The sequence below is a fragment of the Malaya genurostris genome, chromosome 1, assembly GCF_030247185.1.
Source record: "Malaya genurostris strain Urasoe2022 chromosome 1, Malgen_1.1, whole genome shotgun sequence".
In the NCBI taxonomy this organism is placed as follows: Eukaryota; Metazoa; Arthropoda; class Insecta; order Diptera; family Culicidae; genus Malaya; species Malaya genurostris.
In genome coordinates this window covers 44,164,455-44,184,589 of record NC_080570.1, presented here as the reverse complement: position 1 = coordinate 44,184,589, position 20,135 = coordinate 44,164,455, and the positions used below count along the sequence as shown (strand labels likewise).

The 20,135-nt window shown below is 37.3% G+C and overlaps 1 protein-coding gene across 2 annotated transcripts in view; it reads left to right on the top strand.

Annotated features, from left to right (window-relative positions):
* The first annotated feature begins 2,454 nt into the window (after positions 1–2,454).
* LOC131438332 (G protein-coupled receptor kinase 2) overlaps positions 2,455–20,135 on the top strand; it is a 243,925-nt gene continuing 226,244 nt past the window's right edge. The window contains exons 1-2 of one of the 2 annotated variants that reach the window (XM_058608267.1): positions 2,455–2,567; positions 3,249–3,870. The gene's annotated coding sequence lies outside the window, so the exon portion shown is untranslated. Of the gene's footprint in view, positions 2,640–3,248; positions 3,871–20,135 lie in introns of both variants that reach the window. The other variant, XM_058608258.1, reaches the window with a different exon arrangement.

The following is a 20,135-nucleotide window of genomic DNA, read 5'->3' as shown; positions in this document are numbered from 1 at the left end:
TACTTGGGAAGAGCTACCAATGCATCCCAAAAACGTAACTGTTAGGTATGGATTATGGGCCGGATCCGCGGCCAACATTTGCTAGAAATCATCTTCAAACCTCAAATTATATTGATCATTCTATCAATTACAATAAAGATTTCATCGAATTTCTCAAATTTCTTGTAAGTTTTTTAAATCAAATCTTATACATGTTAAAAAATCACCCTTTATCGCAATAAACCGAAATTCGATGCGTTAAAGATTTAAAATTATGTATATATTTTTTGATGTGTACAATACAGTATATTTCAATGGGAAAAACGGTACAAATCAAAATACAGTACAAATACAGCTGTTTTTCAAAGAAGGACGAATCTTACAAAAGTAAACAAATCGAGTTTCTCTTTCCTACCAATAAATGCTTCAAAATCCTACAATTGTGCCTAAAAATTCGGATTCTACAAAGATTTCAATCTAAGTACTATAAAGAACTTTAAAGGGCGAAACTGTCATTCCATTTGTTTACGAAAGTTTCGCCCTCCGTTTTCCATGCCAACAAACAGGACTAGTAAGGAAGGGCGTAACTATTTTTTTTTCGTTATTTTAGATGGTTTTCGAACCTTTTACTACTGGAAATAGTAATGCGACGATAAAATTACCCGCAGATTTGTCTTAGTCGCAAAAACCAGTCAATTTCACGAAAAATGCACAAGGGCATATCTTTATAATTCATACAGGAAGCATAAAAGTAAACAAATCGAGAAAGGACGAAACTCTTTTCATGTTGGTTTATTCAGTGGATATAGAAGGAAAGTGATAAAATTTGCATGCCTTTTGAAGATAAACTAAAAATTTATCGACTAATCATAAATTGATCTGAGAATGTACGATAATTTCTAAATACGATTTGAAACCAATTTGAAACATTCCTAGATGGTTTTCTCCATTTGCTGTCAATGTTAGATTCGCCTTTCTTTGAAAAACAGCTGATTTGATGTTTAAAACCAGTACGCAGTATTTGAGTTGAAAATACAGGGTCCGGCACTCGAAGTGTAACCAACTAAAAAGGCCATAAATTCAGTTTGGAAAATTACTTTTACTTAATTCAAGGTACAAAATGTGTAAAAATAATACAAAATTCAGAATCAATTCACTTTTGCTCGATATGATCACCTTTTGCCTTGACTTGATGACTTGAGAGAGCGAAGGAGTTGCTTCGTCTGGCCGAATGTGACTTGCAGGTATTTTGGCCCACTCGCGGACAATAACTTTTTTCAGCGCCTCGAGACTGGTGTATCTTTTAGTTCGGACTTTGCTCTCCAAAATGGCCCAAAGAGAATAATCCATTGGATTCGCATCTGGTGAATTCGAGAGCCATTGTGTGGACGTGATGAAGTTCGGAACGTTGTTTTTCAGCCATTCTTGGTTCACTCGAGCTTTGTGAGACGTGAGACGTGCCGAGTCCTGCTGAAACGTCCATGGTCTGCCACCGAAATGTTTGTCTGCCCACGGCTTCAAAGCAACCTCCAGAATACTTTCCCGATAATATGTCGCATTTACCTTGACGCCAGGCTCGATGAAAACGATTGGAGAGCGCCCATCTGCGGTTACAGCGGCCCAAACCATTATCTGTTGCGGGTGCTGCCTCCTGGTGGCCAATCGATGACTCAAATTCTCGTATGAACGGTCGGTCAAGTAAACCCTATCGTTTTGAGAGTTTACGAATTGCTCAATTGGAAAAATTTTCTCGTCAGAAAATACAATGTTCGGAAATTGACCGCTTTCGGCCAAACGAAGCAACTCCTTCGCTCTCTCAAGTCATCAAGTCAAGGCAAAAGGTGGTCATATCGAGCAAAAGTGAATTGATTCTGAATTTTGTATTATTTTTACACATTTTGTACTTTGAATTAAGTAAAAGTAATTTTCCAAACTGAATTTATGGCCTTTTTAATTGGTTACACTTCGAGTGCCGGACCCTGTACTGAATACTGTAAATACAGTACGTATACGAGCGTTATAATACGGTGGATGCAATGGCGAAAAAAAGCTATTCTACACCTAAAGACGTATATATGAACATAAAAGTAATGAAACCAACTTCTATTTTAAAATAATCAGAAGCTCTCTGGTGGTGACTAGTGAAACCGTTTGACAGCTAGAAATCTGCTCACATCTCTCTCGTTTCAGATTGACGTTTTATACTCATTGTTGACTTCTGGATTCAGGTAGTTGATGGTATGTGTTATCAATCTTGGCAGCTATCACATACACTAGTATTTCGATTACATTTCACTTTCGTCCTCTCTCACCGTTCATTCTGACACACACTGTAGAACAGTGCTGCAGTATGCGTGTCATCTCGGTACCGAATCGGGTAGCCGTGGTTTGACAGAGCCCTGCCGAGCGAACGCCATTCTGTCTTTAGATGAGTGCCGTTTCGTGACGTGTGGTTTGCGTCTTCGTGTTCCGTGTACGTTTTTCTCTCTTCATGCAAAAGCAATAAAAAAAAGCTCTTCATACCATTCAGCATTCACATACGGTACCTCGATCCGTTTCCGAGACGTGCGTCAGGCGATTAGAATCCGGTTAGTGAAAAGTGTCCGTCGTCCCGTTGAACGGTGGCCGGTTATCAGGACATCGATTTCCACTGGGTTCAGGTGCAGAAAAAGCATCCCCTAAAAGGAGTGGTGTGAAAGGCTGTGCCTTCTTCCGCAGGCCCCCCTTCGATGATGGTGCTCTGATACTCTGATACGCAGCAGATTGTGTGCGCCGTGCTCTGCAGATGGCGCCTGTAGTTGTATTAGTAGCGCGGTGTGGCATGCATTTGGCAGTGGTATTCTCGCTTTAGTGGATGATCATCGTCGTTCATCCAGCATCCGTTGTTTTTGAGTCGCGTTTTGCTAGAATTACGCGGTACCGTAGTGGTACGAATTTCGGAAAAATTGTATTTTTGTGCGATGTACAAGCGATATCGTGCATGCTTCTTTGTGTTTTATTTGATTTAAATTAACTGCGTTTTAAGGGATCTGGAACGAAAAAATTTTGAAAACAAGGTTGTTCAATTTGTCCAAAAATTGTTGAACACAAATATATTTTTACATTCTCGAGTATTTTTGTTCTGTTTTAGATACAACTACAATATTTTCACTCTAATGATCTGCACTTTGAGATTAAAATCTGAAACTGAGGCGAGAATCTTCGGTCAGTTCAAGTAGCTAAGTGCAAATCGGTACCATTCCTGTATTTTGTGTTTCGATAATCATCAGGCTCTCGCGAGCGGTTTTGTGAATGCTCTCATACTCAAAATGGTGCGTAGTAAATATTCATTGAATCGACACTCAGTTTTTTCAAAGTAAGCAAGGTGTTTGAGAGAGTAGTTTCATAGCAACTGGTATTGTGCAAAATTGAAGTGAATGCAAATAAAAGGGAAAAAAAGTTCAGAATACTTTTTTCAGTCGAAGGAAAACTGACGGAAAGTCGGTAGTGCTGAAAATGTTTAAGTTTGTCTAGGCTAGCACGCCGGTAAGGTAACAAGAAAATTGCATTGCAATATACGTGCACTCGAATAGCGCTCCGAAACTCCGTGATGATACACATTTGAGAAAGGAAATTTTTCGCCGTTCTGCGTTGGAATCCAACTGATAGTCAATACAGTGGGGCTAGGCGAACATCTTTCTGTGACAGTTGCGTTGCTGCGTTGTGTTAGCAAACGGGGAAAAAAGTCTGTGTCTGGTGCTAAGAAAACAACCCGAAGTGTTTGAGGCAACGAAAAACGAAGCACTGGCACTAACACCAAAATAAACAGATACGGTCGGCCATTCTCACCTTCTGGGTGATTGACTTCTGCTTGCTCACTGGACAACGAGAGCTAAATACAGCACCCGAAAGGTGAGATAAAGTCCTATATTGTCTTCTCTGATGGGTTTACCCCCCTTAGAGAGATGGGTTTGTTAGAGGGGGGAACCGAATGCAAATGGTTTTGCAAAAAGCAGGAAAGTTGGAGCAAAGTTTGAATTTTTGTTCCCAACCAGACCAAAGTTTGAATATATTATTTTGTGATTATTTCTGACAGCTGGATTATCTTGCGGATATTGTTGTGTTGGTACAAGGAATGAATGAAACTATATGTTGAATGAAGAAACGAAAAGTGTGAGTATTTGTCATCACGGCGAGCGTACGACCCGTGCTGTTAGCTGTCGTAGTGCAAAGTGCTGTAAACGGTGGTAAACCGGGATAAACTATAGGAACAAGTGTTGAGAGAATGAATTATAATTGTATTTTAATTTAGGTGCATTTTCGTTGCCAACATAAATAGGTATAATTTTGAGAACAGAACATGCGATACGTTTGATCTTATGCACGGGGAATGCAAGCAAACGTTGAAACAGATAATTTTGAATTCGGGGTATTATTTTTCGATCTGATTAAATCGGTGTATTTGATGTTCCCTGCCCTTTTGCTCAGAGAGGGGAATGGGCGCGTTGTATCAATTTGGTCGTGATACAGTTCGATTAGGAGTCTAGGTTTAGCTGATGCTCAAAAGAGCCTGAGTTTATGGTAAACACAGACAATGAACAATCGAAGATAATAAAATGGAAACATGTACTAAAAGTAATAGCTAAACAATTAAAGGGAAAAAATATAATTTCGTAGTCCAATATCACTAAACGTTAGCTTCATGTTCACATTTTCTTATCCGTTGAACCATTCTGAGGAGCAAAACACATATAATTTAAATAAAGTCCACTAACCCTTGACATTTCCATTATATTTCATAACACATCAACGATGAGGAGAACAAACGGAATGAAGCAGAAGCGCTTTAAAAACAAGTACACAGGAAAAAAGAGGAAAAACAAAATTATTCAGCACAACCAAAAACACGTTACTAACGGTATCTTAGGAATAGCAGAACCTAAACAGGAAAGAAAAACATTTAAGGTATGGATTATGACCATCTATATGATGGGTTCAACAGAGCTGGTAAGTTATACCAAAATCACAAAAAAGGTAAAAACAACATAACCTATCCATCGTTACATATTGACATAATTTTAAAATTAAATTATATATAAAAAATACATATATGAGGATGATAAGATGGATTAGAGGAATGTATGTGCGAATGTATATTATATATTCATAAATGTGAGTATGTATGTATATGTATGTGTGTATGTGTATATGTATGCATATGTGTGTGTATATGTATGTATGTGTGTATGTGTATGTATGTGTATATATATATATATATATATATATATATATATATATATATATATATATATATATATATATATATATATATATATATATACATATATATATATATATATATATATATATATATATATATATATATATATACATATATATATATATATATATATATATATATATATATATATATATATATATATATATATATATATATATATATATATATATATATATATATATATATATATATATATATATATATATATATATATATGTATATATATATATGTATATATGTATGTATGTATGTATGTATGTATGTATGTGTGTATGTATGTATATGTGTATGTATATGTATATATGTGTATATATATGTATATATGAGTGTATGTGTATATATGTATGTACGTATATATGGCTTCAGCGACAATGACTTGTTCCCTGGTGATTCCACTACGACCATTATTATTATTTTATGATTTATTTTTGCCTTCTACTAATAGGAAACCATGTTAAGAATACATAAAAGGACAGTGACCGTACCCAGTAAGTATAATTACAATTAACATATTTGGTAAATATTTCAGCAACACACATATCCTAATTTACAAATGGGGAAAGGATCAATGCACAATTCCGGGCTAACGCCAGTGTTCAATTGGTCAACATAGACTAGTTCGTCAGGCGTGGAATTGATATTGTATATCCTGGATCCATAAATGGGCCCGGTTCAGAATTTGCGCTATTCAGCTGCCCGACCGGTAAACCCAGGTAAACGTTGTACCGTTTACCCTATTTCGTTTCTTGTTATTATATTCAGTTGAAGTATGATCTACAATCCAAAAACAGATCCAATACGATCTATCAATATTGGTTCATATTACGTACAAAACAATTGTGATCCAATTAAACACAATGGGAACGACAGGAGAAGCCTTTTTAACACGTTATACCTCAATTTATATCAAAAGTCGTATTTCTGGTTAAACTCTGTTTCGTATATCGAAATCAGGCTGATTGCGATTGATAAAAATCGATTGATATTACGAAGAAAGGTCTTAAAATAAGATTACAAATAGGAATAGGTTGTCGTCAACGCCTAATGGCCGGTTTGGCGTTTGTTTCGTTGGTTCCTCAGCGTCGGATGAACCATTTTTTTTGTTTGCACCCCCACTCGGTCTTGATGCAGGCCCGCAAATGAACCCCTCGACCTCTCAAACTCTTAAACACACACATCATTAGCCAACCTGTTTCTAATATTGAATTATTAACGCCTGAATTTTTTAACTAAATTAAAAATCTAGATTGAACATTGGACCAGAATTATGGAAATGAATCCTGAGGCTGCATTTTAAACCAGGACACTGGAACAAAAGCTCAGAATTGGGACGTGGATTCTGTAATTTAATTTAAAATCTGAATTCTAATACCTAATTCGGGTATCTGCACCTGGACTCTGGAATTGGATTCAGGAAATGCATTCTAAATCTCAATTCAGAAACCGATTTCTGGACCAGGATTCCGGAAATTAATTCTGGATTTGAATTCTGAACTCGGATTCTGTGCATGGATTTTGGAAGTGAAATCTGCGACTGATTTTTGGACCAGGTTTCTGTAAATTGATTCGGAATCTAAATTCTGGAATTGAATTCTGAGCCCAGTACCGAACAACGGATATAGATTCTAAAACTGGATTCAGGATTTGAAGTATGGAACAAAATTCTGGACCTGAATACTGTAAACAAATTTGGATTCTGAACTCAAGGAACAAATTCTGAGCGTGAGTTTTTGACTCTGGAAATGAATCCCAGGATGTATTCTGGACCAAGAATTCTGTATTAAATTCTGGTCAAATTCTGCTCGGATTCAGGACTTGGATACTGGAAATTAATTTTGAATTCGGAATATGGTAATGAATTTCGGAACTGCATTCTGGACTTGGATTCTGGAATTGAACTCCGGAGCTGAATTCTAAATCTGGATTCTGAAATGGATTTCTTGACCAGGATTTCGCAAAACAATGTTGGACTTGAGTTCTGAACTTCTGAATTCTGGAATTGAATTCCGGATATCGATTTTGAAAATGAGGTTGGATTCGGTATTCTGAGCTCGGATTCTGAGCCTGGATTCTGGAGTTGAACTCTGAATTGAACTTTTGGATTTGAATACTGAACCCGGATTCTTTAAATGAATTACGGATCGTGATTCTGGAAACAAAGTCTGGTACTGATTTTTGGAACTGGATTCTGTAAATAGATTCGAAATCAAAATTCTAGAATTGAATTCAAAGCCTGTCTGAATACAGGGATTTGGAAACTGAATTTCGGACCTGAAGTTTGAAACAAAACTCTGGAGCTGGATTCTACAAATTGAAATTTGGATTCTGAATTCTGGGAACGGAATTCTGATCGTGGATTCTTGAACTGAATTACGATTTGAATCAGGATTCTGGAAAAGAATTTTGAGACTGCATTCTGTATTGGACTCTGGAGTTAAATTCAGTACCTGGAATCTGGAAATGAGTTTAGCTTCGGTATTCTGAATCCGGGTTCTGGATTTGGATTCAGAAATTGAATTGTGGAACTGAATTATAGATCTGGACTGTTAAGCTGATTTCTTGGCAAGTATTCCGGAAATTGATGTTTAACCTGAATTCTTAACCTGGATTCTGGAACTATATTTTGGAAATGAATTTCGAATCCAGATTTTGGATCTAGATTCTGGGATTGATTTTTGGAGATGAATTCTATAAACAAATTCAGAAATTAATTCTGAGTTAGGATTCTGGTAACGAATTTCGAAACTACATTCTGTGCTTGAACTCAGGAGCTGAATTCTAAATCTGGATTCTGAAATGGATTTCTTAAACAGGATTTCGCAAAATATTTCTGGACTTGAATTCTGAACCCGGATTCTAGGAATAAATTACGAATTTCGGGCCTGAAGTTTGAAACAAAATTATGGATTCAAACGCTATGCAGTTCAAAAACTCATGCTCAGAATTTGTTCCTAGAGTTCAGAATCCAAATTTATTTACAGTATTCAGGTCCAGAATTTTGTTCGATCCTTCAAATCCTGAATCCAGTTTTAGAATCTAAATCCGTTGTTCGGTACTGGGCTCAGAATTCAATTCCAGAATTTAGATTCCGTCTTAAGATTTCGCTCCACATTTGGAAAATGGTTCGAATGTAACTAAGAATAAAATAAAATTTCTTTGATCGGCAGCAGAACTATGGTAGCTATGGTTCTTATTTTCATTCAATATTAGAAAGGATGGTATCACAAGTAAAAATGGAGGTAAAGCGAGATAAACGGGCTAGTACTGTCATTCCCATTGTGTATATGTGGATCACTGAAGTTTTTTACGTAATATGAACCAATATTAATAGTTCGTATTGGATTTTCTTCCGGATTGTAAATCAATTTACCAAAAAAAAAAAATGGGGTAAAACGGTATAACATGATTCGTGCGGTCATTGAGTCTATTTGTCATTTTATTTTTAGGTCTTTCTTCGTAATATCAATCGATTTTAATCAACCGCAATCAGACTTCTATCGAAATACGAAATAAAGTTTACTCAGAGATACAACTTATGACATAAATTGGGATAAAGAGGTTTAAAGGGGCTAGTATTGTCATTCTATTGTGTTTACTTAAATCACTGAAATTTTCTACGTAATATGGACCAATATTGAATCTTATCGAACTTATGAGCATGTCAGCTTCCGATTAGTCGAATCGATTTTTTCAGAGTTAGTCTTCGAAGTAAAGTCAGAAAAAAAGATAAATTGAAGCAAAACGGGCATGATATGGAATTTTGCGGATCTTCTAACTAATCATCAAACGATTCTACGGTAAATTTTGCATAAGAAATTCCAACTTTGAAAGTAAATTTGAGTAAAGTCACGTTTTTGATGTGCAATGTATCGAATAGAGACGGTTGATCTCGCTCGAGCTACATGTGATGACTGATGAAGCTGAGACGAATCAACTTGAATGGGTACTTAAATGCAATTCGCTCTGGGATTGGGACGTGGAAATCCCAAATGATACGAGGGATAAAGCATTTTTCCCGACAATGATGAAAATTTAATAAATTAAAGGTTCTTTTGAATTCTAACAACACTATTTCGTATCATCAAATAGAATAGAAGAATTCGGTGCTCTGCACGTCGAAAAAATCTGTCAATAACTTCATCAATAAAACCGCTTCGACGTTGCAACTGAGACAACAATTTGTTTTCAACTGCCATAAGCATAAACCACTGAAACCTCTCCTGAAGAGAGTACAAAATCTCACAGAGCCAAACGTGACAGAGAGAGACAACAAAGCTCGAGTTCAGAGCTCCAATATAACAAAATCGTTTGACCAGCAAGCGCAAGACACTTAGGGTGAATTTGTGCATATTATTCTGTGGATAAAATCGCTCATTATTCTATATTCGGTACCGTCCGACATGCTTACATCAATAGAGTATCTAAAAATAATTGAATTCGGATGGAGATGCAATTAATTCCTTCCATTTGACCGGTTGTGCAGTGCACGAGGTGTACATGACAGTGAGACGCCACTGCTAAATCGTATATTTCATCATCGGGAAGCTACATTCTTCTTAGAATCTGATGCGAGTTATACTATGACTTGTTAGTTCAATCCAAGGTGCATTTTTTATTCATTTAATTGTGCATCATTAGTAATCGTAAAATTAATTACAGTTACTTAATCAGGCTGCTTTAAGAAACTACGAACTTTTGAGTTTACTCCAGCCATTAGGGTCTGAACAGACTTCTCTGAAACTGATTTAACTGCTTTTGTCGAAGATTTCAGAAATTTTTCTGTACTTGTAGCTTATTGTTTATATTGAGAGTTCTCCACTCATGTGAGCCCAATACCGCTTGATATACCATTACTCCGGGCAGTTAGGTGGATTCGTTTCTTCTGGTACAACATGGACTTCATTCCAAAACATTTTTGGCGTAGTGACAAGATGCCAAATCATGCCGGAATAACGAGGGAAGTAGAATTGGTAACCTTCGCTTCTTTAGGCGTTCGTCATGGTATATTTCCTTGTTAATCGTTCCGGTATTGATGAAGCTTTGGCTTGTTGAACCACAGTTGCATATTGCCTGCCAAACCAAATATTTTTTTTGGGAAATTTGGCCTTTTTCTTCGTTTTTTTCTCCGTTGCATGACAGTATAAAAAGACTCCGTTCATTATCACGCAGACAAACTACGTTAGATATTTGTATTACACTCTGCGAGCCCGGGTTTCAGTCGTCACATTCTGTTTATGATCGGTATCGGTTCGATACAGTTTTCATCTTAAACGACTTCATACCTTGTCGATTCTTGGAAGTTAGAGACATTTTTATTTTTCTAACCACAGTACGTACCGATAGATCTGGCCTCTTCTGCAATATTTGCTTCACGCTATCAGTTTTTTTTTCTGAGATCCGTTTTTGTTCCGCTCCCAGCCTTCCTGGCTGTTGTCAATCGTTTATCGAAAGATTTAAGAACGCCATCTTCGATCTAAAAGTATGAAGTATCACCAAAAAATGATTTTACACAATGAACAGATATACGTTCATCAGACGTTAATCACGCGTTAATGAAGCATTTAGGGGTGTCCAGATTTTGTCATGAACAAGCTTTAGTCGTCTTTATAATTTAGTCATTTAAATGCTCCTCGGTTTCTATCGGAACTCTACAAATCCAAAAAACAAAATTTTCCAACATATATTTTAATATTATATATTTCTAGGGGTAACCTGAACCTTAGAAGTTAATTCAGCGCAGAATGGGCATAATTAAGTTCAGTTTCCTTTCATGTTCCGTATTCGATTTGGCGGTTTAACATGAGCTGCTAAGTGGCAATAGTGCTTTTACCTGACCAGCTATACCCTAAACGAATCGATGGTCTCAAGCCAAACCAGTCAGTCGGTGGGTGTGTGAACTAATCCATACGAACTGAACTCATAATTATCATAATAGGCCTCAATTATCAGGAATTAGCGAGGAAGTGATACCCTTTTGACAGCAACTTATCTCTAGCTCGAACATAGACATCAGATGCCGCCAAAAGCTGAAGCTGGAAATTAATATATACTGTCTTTGATGTACTGAAAGTTCCCGAAAACCGCAGCCTTAGTGATTTGTATGGATGGAAAATGTTATTATTATTTATAGATCTTATGGTTTACTTTGCGAAATACTCGCCTGCTTCAGTCACTTCAATCGCTTGCTTGCTTTGCTTTTCATTACTTTGTGCTATGTTTAATAATGTAACCACAGCTTATCAACATATTTTGATCGACGCGACGTTGGGGAACAGTTCTTCGGCGCCACCCACGAATAAATCCTGGCTACTGAAACTTCTTCGGGTTATCTAGAACTGCTTCGATTTTTACGATCTTTCCTTAAGAATATTCGAAACACTAACGGTATTTTTAGAAACTATAAATCAATCAGCATTTTTTAAGGTCGTATTACAACATTCGATTCCTTTCCGTTCATAAAGTATGCAGATTTCCATAGCCAATCAATTCGAAAAGCGTATTCAACGCAACGGTTCCGACTTCAAGCCCCAATATCCTTGTTTTAGAGCTTTCCAATTTCCCTAAAGGAGTGACAACTCGGAAGTTAGAAATACAGAGCACACTTGTTTCAGGTATTCATTTTTTGTCTGCCTATGCTTTCGAGGATTGACACAGATTGATGGATAGTTGTTTTTGTCCTTCTTCGTTAACTGTTATACAACATTAAGAACAAGGGGCAGCACGTTCGAGCTTCAACCGTAATGAATTTCCCGTATCTAATTCGACAACAATAAAATAAATAGACAAACCTTCCAGCAAGTTGGTTCCGTTCGTTTATATTCATTATATTTTATGCAAAAATTGTCATTAGGGACTACAGAGTTTTATAAAAATCAATATATTTTTCGCGCTTTAATGTTTCGCTTAATCAGTTTATATTACACTGCTAATGCACCATAGCAGGTGAACATAAACTGTTAGGCAGACAAAGCAAAGTACAACTCTCGGTATTTTTTCCAAAACACGTTAAACTCAGTGACTTTTTCTCTTTGCCTAACTTTCTTGTTCAGTTATGAACAGCATGAAGATTTTTATATCCCAGTACCGACCGAAAGTCAAATGAACAAATGAGAACGTAAACAGTTGGTTGTTTAGGCTATTTCAAACAGTCACCGATAAATTTATATTGAGTGTCAGTATTTTTCTTATCAATCTCATAATCAATTTCACGTCACAGCAACAAAAATGTGGTTATTCAGGGGTTAGCATAATTTTGTGCTGAGGGCACATCACGAAGTTTGTTCTCTCGTTAGTGCATAACAGTTTGTGATGATCTTTGAAACCTCTCTCTCTCTCAGTCTCTTTCTCTACATGTGTGGCTTAAGAATGGCTTCTACTGCTCAAATGTCACATTAAACTTTTTTTTTATGCCCACCACACTCCCCCACACCAAAGAACTTCAATTTGTGAAGCCCCCTGGTAGTGGACGCAAACTAATCTCAGCTCAAAAAAAAACTAATCTGGCAAACTACTACTAAAAGAGAAACGCTGAGATGTGCAATTAAACATTATTAATAAATATTGTGGAACCCCGGGGGAATTGATTTCCTTTCAAGGGATCCACAATGATATAGGCTAACTAAAAAAAATAAAAAAAAAACCTGTCTTAATCCACCTAGTGGTGTAATGATGCCTTTCTCATGTACATATAATATTGTGGTATTCTATTCAAAAAATTTCTCTTCGATTTTTGAAAGAAACCAAGTGATTGTTTATGCATAACATACAGAATAAAACAGTGCTTTGATTGCGTAAGCCATCCTTAAGAGAACGAAATGGGTTCACTATTATATGCACTTCCGGCACCGGAACCCGAGAACCGGTATAGTCAAAGTCGGTTCGTACGGCCTCCAACTAACATGACACACAAACTCTTCTAGTACGCACTCTATAACTCCGGATTCGGAAGTCGGATCCGGATGAAATTCAGGAATTCCGTATGGGACCACGAGACCTTTCATTTGAATCTAAGTTTGTGGAAATCGGTCAAACCATCGCTGAGAAAAGTGAGTGAGAACCATTTTGGTATATATGACCACTATTTCCGGTACTTCCGGAACCGGATACCGGGAACCAGGATAGCCGGAATCGGTATGTTTAGTTGCCTACTGATAATGACTATCGATTTGTGTTGTTTTGAGACAAGTTTAGAAAAAATTTCACGTTTTTTGTTTCGCCGGTTTAAGTGACGGTGTACAATATTGAACACACTTTACCCTATAACTCCGGAACCGGAAGTCGGATCCGGATGAAATTCAGGAATTCCGTATGGGACCACGAGACCTTTCATTTGAATCTAAGTTTGTGGAAATCGGTCAAACCATCGCTGAGAAAAGTGAGTGAGAACCATTTTGGTATATATGACCACTATTTCCGGTACTTCCGGAACCGGATACCGGGAACCAGGATAGCCGGAATCGGTTTGTTTAGTTGCCTACTGATAATGACTATCGATTTGTGTAGTTTTGAGACCAGTTTAGAAAAATTTTCACGTTTTTTGCTTCGCCGGTTTAAGTGACTGTGTACAATATTGAACACACTTTACCCTATAATTCCGGAACTGGAAGTCGGATCCGGATGAAATTCAGGAATTCCGTATGGGACCACGAGACCTTTCATTTGAATCTAAGTTTGTGGAAATCGGTCAAACCATCGCTGAGAAAAGTGAGTGAGAACCATTTTGGTATATATGACCACTATTTCCGGTACTTCCGGAACCGGATACCGGGAACCAGGATAGCCGGAATCGGTATGTTTAGTTGCCTACTGATAATGACTATCGATTTGTGTTGTTTTGAGACAAGTTTAGAAAAAATTTCACGTTTTTTGTTTCGCCGGTTTAAGTGACGGTGTACAATATTGAACACACTTTACCCTATAATTCCGGAACCGGAAGTCGGATCCGGATGAAATCCAGGAATTCCGTATGGGACCACGAGACCTTTCATTTGAATCTAAGTTTGTGGAAATCGGTCAAACCATCGCTGAGAAAAGTGAGTGAGATCCATTTTGGTATATATGACCACTATTTCCGGTACTTCCGGAACCGGATACCGGGAACCAGGATAGCCGGAATCGGTTTGATTAGTTGCCTACTGATAATGACTATCGATTTGTGTAGTTTTGAGACCAGTTTAGAAAAATTTTCACGTTTTTTGCTTCGCCGGTTTTAGTGACGGTGTACAATATTGAACACACTTTACCCTATAATTCCGGAACCGGAAGTCGGATCCGGATGAAATCCAGGAATTCCGTATGGGACCACGAGACCTTTCATTTGAATCTAAGTTTGTGGAAATCGGTCAAACCATCGCTGAGAAAAGTGAGTGAGAACCATTTTGGTATATATGACCACTATTTCCGGTACTTCCGGAACCGGATACCGGGAACCAGGATAGCCGGAATCGGTTTGATTAGTTGCCTACTGATAATGACTATCGATTTGTGTAGTTTTGAGACCAGGTTAGAAATTTTTTTACGTTTTTTGTTTCGCCGGTTTAAGTGACTGTGTACAATATTGAACACACTTTACCCTATAATTCCGGAACCGGAAGTCGGATCCGGATGAAATTCAGGAATTCCGTATGGGACCACGAGACCTTTCATTTGAATCCTAGTTTGTCAAAATCGGTTCAGCCATCTCCGAGAAAACCTAGTGAGATTATTTGACACATACACACACACATACATACACACACACACACACACACACACACACACACACATACACACACAGACATTGCTCAGCTCGATGAACTGAGTCGAATGGTATATGACACTTGGCCCTCCGGGCCAATTTTCACTAGTCGGTTTTTCAAGTGATTGCATAACCTTTCTATATGAGAAAGGCAAAACCGAGTGAGGCATGAGATACGGACTTGTTAGTCCCCAGCAGTGATACCAGTTTTCTAATTCTAATTCAAATTCGTAAATTTGGCTTCAAGTTTATTCCTACTCGTATATCTATACAGCATTTCCATGAAAAAAAACTCGTATCCGTTTTTTTTCATTTTCCATTAGGGAAAACAATTTTCATGTTAGGGTGGATCAAAAAACCAATTTGTTGGAAATTTCATAACTTGGTAACCACTGAGCCGATGTTTCCAATTTCAGGATATGTTGTCTAGAAATGCGAATAGTTTCTAGGAAAAATGTGTACATAGATAAAGTTGCAGATATTTGGTTGATAACGTAAATTGTATAGGTTTTTAGCGGCTCTCACGGAATCTCAAAAGTTCCAAAGTCTCAAACATTTATTTGAGATTACACCAGATCTGGATTTTTTTTTTGTTTCAATTATAGAGGCTTCAACATCTTAGGTCATTCGCCTCTTCGGACCAGAAAATCTTTCTGACCCTATGTGCAGGGTTGAGAATCGAGCCCAGGCGGGCTGCGTGAAAGGCATCGACTATCCTATCACGCTATACCCGTCCCCACCAGATCTGGATGTTTCATGCATTTCTAAGAGATTTGGCATAAACAAATTTCTTCAATTTTGCGGGTTTTTTTCTACGTGGATTTTCGAAGTTACGCGGTCTCGAAGTCTCCCAAAGTCGTTAATTTTTCTATTTTTTTTAGATTACACCAGATCTCGACATTTCATGCATTTCTATAACATTTGGCTTAAAAAATTAGATTTGCGGGTTTTTCACGCGGATTTCCAAAGGTTTAGGGGTAAAAGAAGACCTCAGTGTAAAAATCTTTTGAAAATTTCAAGTCGAATTTTGATCGATAAAGACAAGACCTGATTTTTTTTTCTGACATATCTAACATAAACAACAATTCTAGAACAATTTTGAAACACCTTAAAATTTGCTACTTGGGGTCATGTCTTTCGTCTTCCATTAAACCAATTTCTGATCGGAGCACCGGTTTTTTTCCTCTTATATTTTTTCCTCCGCCTTTCATAGATATTTTACTTTGCTCAATTTTCGCGGAGATAGCCAAACCAATTTCAGCAAGCTTAGACTCGTTTGAAAGCTACTGTTGATTCATTGATCAAGTTCAAAGTTCAAATGGCTATCGCTTCTATTCTAGTTCTGAAGATTCTGGAGATTGACAAAAGGGCAATATTTGGACTATACGGTGAATGAGGAAGCAATTCGAAGTCTAATTCATTCAATTGAACCCTCCTTACATCGATTTATAAATTGTTTTGGTGAAATAGTGGTATGTTCGTTTTTCCTTGATTTTTGCATTCAAACGATCTAACAACACTGTGCAGTATAAGCTTTTAATTGTTTTTCCTTTCACAGGATGGTCGATTAAGATTATACAAAGTTCATCCCAACATACTCAATTCATAACCTTCCTGGCGGACTTTTGCGACTTCTGACGCTCAGATGAAGATCGTTTGATTCTTGCGCCAGTCCACTCAGATGATTATTGTTTTTATTCTGGAGTGAAAAGATGGATCCATGCTTCATCCATTGTCGCATATCGACGCAAAAACCTTATTTATTACGGTACCCATCTTGAAAAGAGCTTTAGTATTCATACAGAATTATAAACACACTGTCTGAACTTTTTTATGTTTTCTTCCTGTAAGCCGGCAATGGGAACTTTTCACAGTTGTAAATATCAATAGGAACATGAATACTTATCTTGGAACTAAATCTCATCCAAATCAAAGATTTTTTTTTGTAAATTGATTTTTAAATTTTTAAAATCAATTAATTTTGCAGTGCTGGAATCGATGAAGCATTTTTTGAATACTTTTATTGAAAGAATTAACTATTTTTGTAAAAAACACTCCTACAACATTTTTTTGTAGGATTTGTCGTTTTTAGTCTATAGTAATTTGAAAAAATAGGTAAAATAAGTTTGACCATTTTCAAAAGACAGTTTAGATCATTTTTGGAAAAACAAAGTATGCATAGTGGTAAAGTCTTCATGTGCAGAAAGTTTCATTCGAATCTGAGAGAGTGGTGCCAACTCGGAATACGATTTATTCGTCTTAAGTTAAAATTGGTCCAGCCGTTCCTGAGTGATTGAAGTAATTCCAGTATCGGAAACGAAGATCCAATATACACAAAATCAATTAATTCGATCATCAACTGTCCAACCAAACAATCATTTGGCTAGTTGAAGGTATTCATCTTGATTTTCCTTGATTTCCGGAAATGGAAGTCGTATCTGGGAAAAATTTGATATGGTTCTGTGGGATTTTACGACCTTCCATTTGAAACTTAGCTTGAGAAAATTGATCGAGCAGTCTCACATTTCATGCCGTTACTTTGAAACCGGATGTCGGGTCCAAATTAAATTCAATAGCAGGCTAAGCGACTATGGGGACTTCTATTTAAAAGTTTAAGAAAATAGGTTCAGCCATCTCTGAGAAAATCGACTACTTTGCTTTTGCTACACGAACTGAGCTAAATGGTATATGAAGCTCGGCCTCGGTTCAAAAGTCGGTTTTCACATATATACAGAAGTGAGTAGGAGCGCAGGATTGCCTCTGCAAATACAGCGAGCACATACAAGCACTGCATCTGCTGGACAAATCGGATATAAAACAAAGTCTTTAACCAATATTCAGCATGGAATATTTCTGCTTTGAATTTACGTTGCGTATTGCTATTTGTAAAAATATGTAAAGATGTTGAGAACTTTAAAGCTTTATGACAATTTTTGAAATAGTTAAGGATAGCTTTATATGAAAAAAGGGGCATATTTCGTTTATGAAATGTAGTTCCATTGCAAACGGTTAAATCATTGCTGACAACAGAAACGAACAAAAGTCTCATAACAAGAACTTAGAATGAATTGAAAGATGGCTTTTTTTGGGAATTTGTTGTTTTTGAAATATTTATTTCACGTTAACGACCCTGAAGATGATGGAATGAACCTTCGAAACGTTGGCCGTTAACGTGAAATAAATATTTCAAAAGCAACAAATGACCAAAAAACCATATTTTAATTCAATAATCAAAAGTGGTCGTACCCGTCTCTCAGTACAATCTAGAGCGTAGAATATTATTATCACACAAGAGAATCGTAGATATTTTAACCAACAAAGACTTCTTTTGTCTTATGATTCCGTAATAACTAACTGGAAGGAACTATCGAAAAAGCCACGAAATTCTTCTCATCGGATGGGAGAAGGCTTTTGAGTTACAATGATAAGTGTAAGCATTCATCACAGTAGTTCTAGCATTCATACTTGTAGTTTAAACAATTAGGAAAATAAAATAAACTTTGTTGAACTTATATATCTTAACGGTTATAGTTAGCGTAATGTTTTCTTCGACAAAGTTACTAGAAATTGCGATGGCTACAATATTTTTGAATGCGAAAACTCTCTATCTGCCTCTAGTAAAAAGTTATTTTTTTCTGTTTGTCTCTACACACGTACTGGAACATAGTCGTTCATTTCCGTAAGACCACCTTAATAATCCCTACAACCTTGCCAAAGATACAATTCACGATAAGGCCGTCAAATAGTCAAAGGCATAATATTACAGTTTTGTACCACTGTGCCCTGTATATATAAAAAAGTTCTACGTTAAAAAGTCTCATTTCACGGATATGTTGGATTCCGTTTGAAACAACTGTTCACCCATTTCCGACATTCATGCGGCCGATGTCCATTCGATTCAATCTTCATGGTTGTTGATCAACGTTATCTGGATAATTTTACTTGGTTGGCGACAGTGGATTTCGGTCACATTCAACTGGGTGTGCGAGTAGTTTGGATTTTTTTGCGGAGCGCGAGCAAAATTTTGCATCGGTGCCATTTACTCAACAAAACACCGACTGTCAAAATCAAACGGCATGATTCTACGAACACATATCTTTGAAAAAAAAATTCTTTAATCTAAAATCTTGTAAGAACATGCTAAATAATCGGCCCTCCAACTTTTGCTACACAATCATTGACGTTTTTTTGGAAACAGTGATTGCTCAACACTCGCAAATGATTTGATTTTTTTTTCAATCACACAATTCTAACACTCTGAGAAGTTTCATCTGAAGCCGCTCTGAAGAAACCGCTCAAGTATGGATCGTATAAACTGGAGACTATTTTTGGATTACATTATGATTCGTAAATAAAGCATTAGTGAAACTTTAAACTGCAATAAACCAAAACGTCGAGTGAATATATGGTTTTATTCGAATTTGAAAGGCAAATGTTGCACCGTCCTATCATCATCCTAAGAAGTAGGAGCACATCTTACGCGGTTTGTGTTTACATTTTCTAGCGCTAACATTTTTCAGAGTGAGTTGCGTAAGTTCCGAGCCGAAACGAGCACCCGACTTCGCATAAAATCGATAAACTAGGGTTTTGATTTCGCAGCTGTTCCGACCAAAGCACCAAATGAAGAGCACCATACCGGAGTAGATTACGGTAGGATGTTGGAATTGAAAGAGCAAATCACGAGATTCGAAGGCACCGGCAGTCCAGCGTTGAGAACGGATAATCTCCAAACGGGCTTCCATCATCGCGTAGCGTTCGGAGCAAAGCTCCACTCGAAACATCGTCGCACCACCGTCTTACTTGACGGGCAGGATCTCTCCGCTGGGTGTGCACTCGTCCATCTAATCTCACCATCCGGTTCGATCCTTGAGTGGCTGATTCGGCACCGACCGTTCTCACTCGGGCGATAAAACTTCATACGACTAATTTTGCCCATCCATTAAATTGCGTTCGGTAATCTCCGCCGACGAGCGATGAAACTGTGCATGCAACGCCGCAGCTCCGTTGCCTTCGCTTCCTGCTGCAAATCGCTCCGGGAACGGCAAGAGTACCTACTACTTCTACTTCTCGGCTCTGAACCCGGCCAACCGTGTCCATTAGCTTCGTTTCGTTCCATTAGTGTCCTCTGTGTGTGCAATT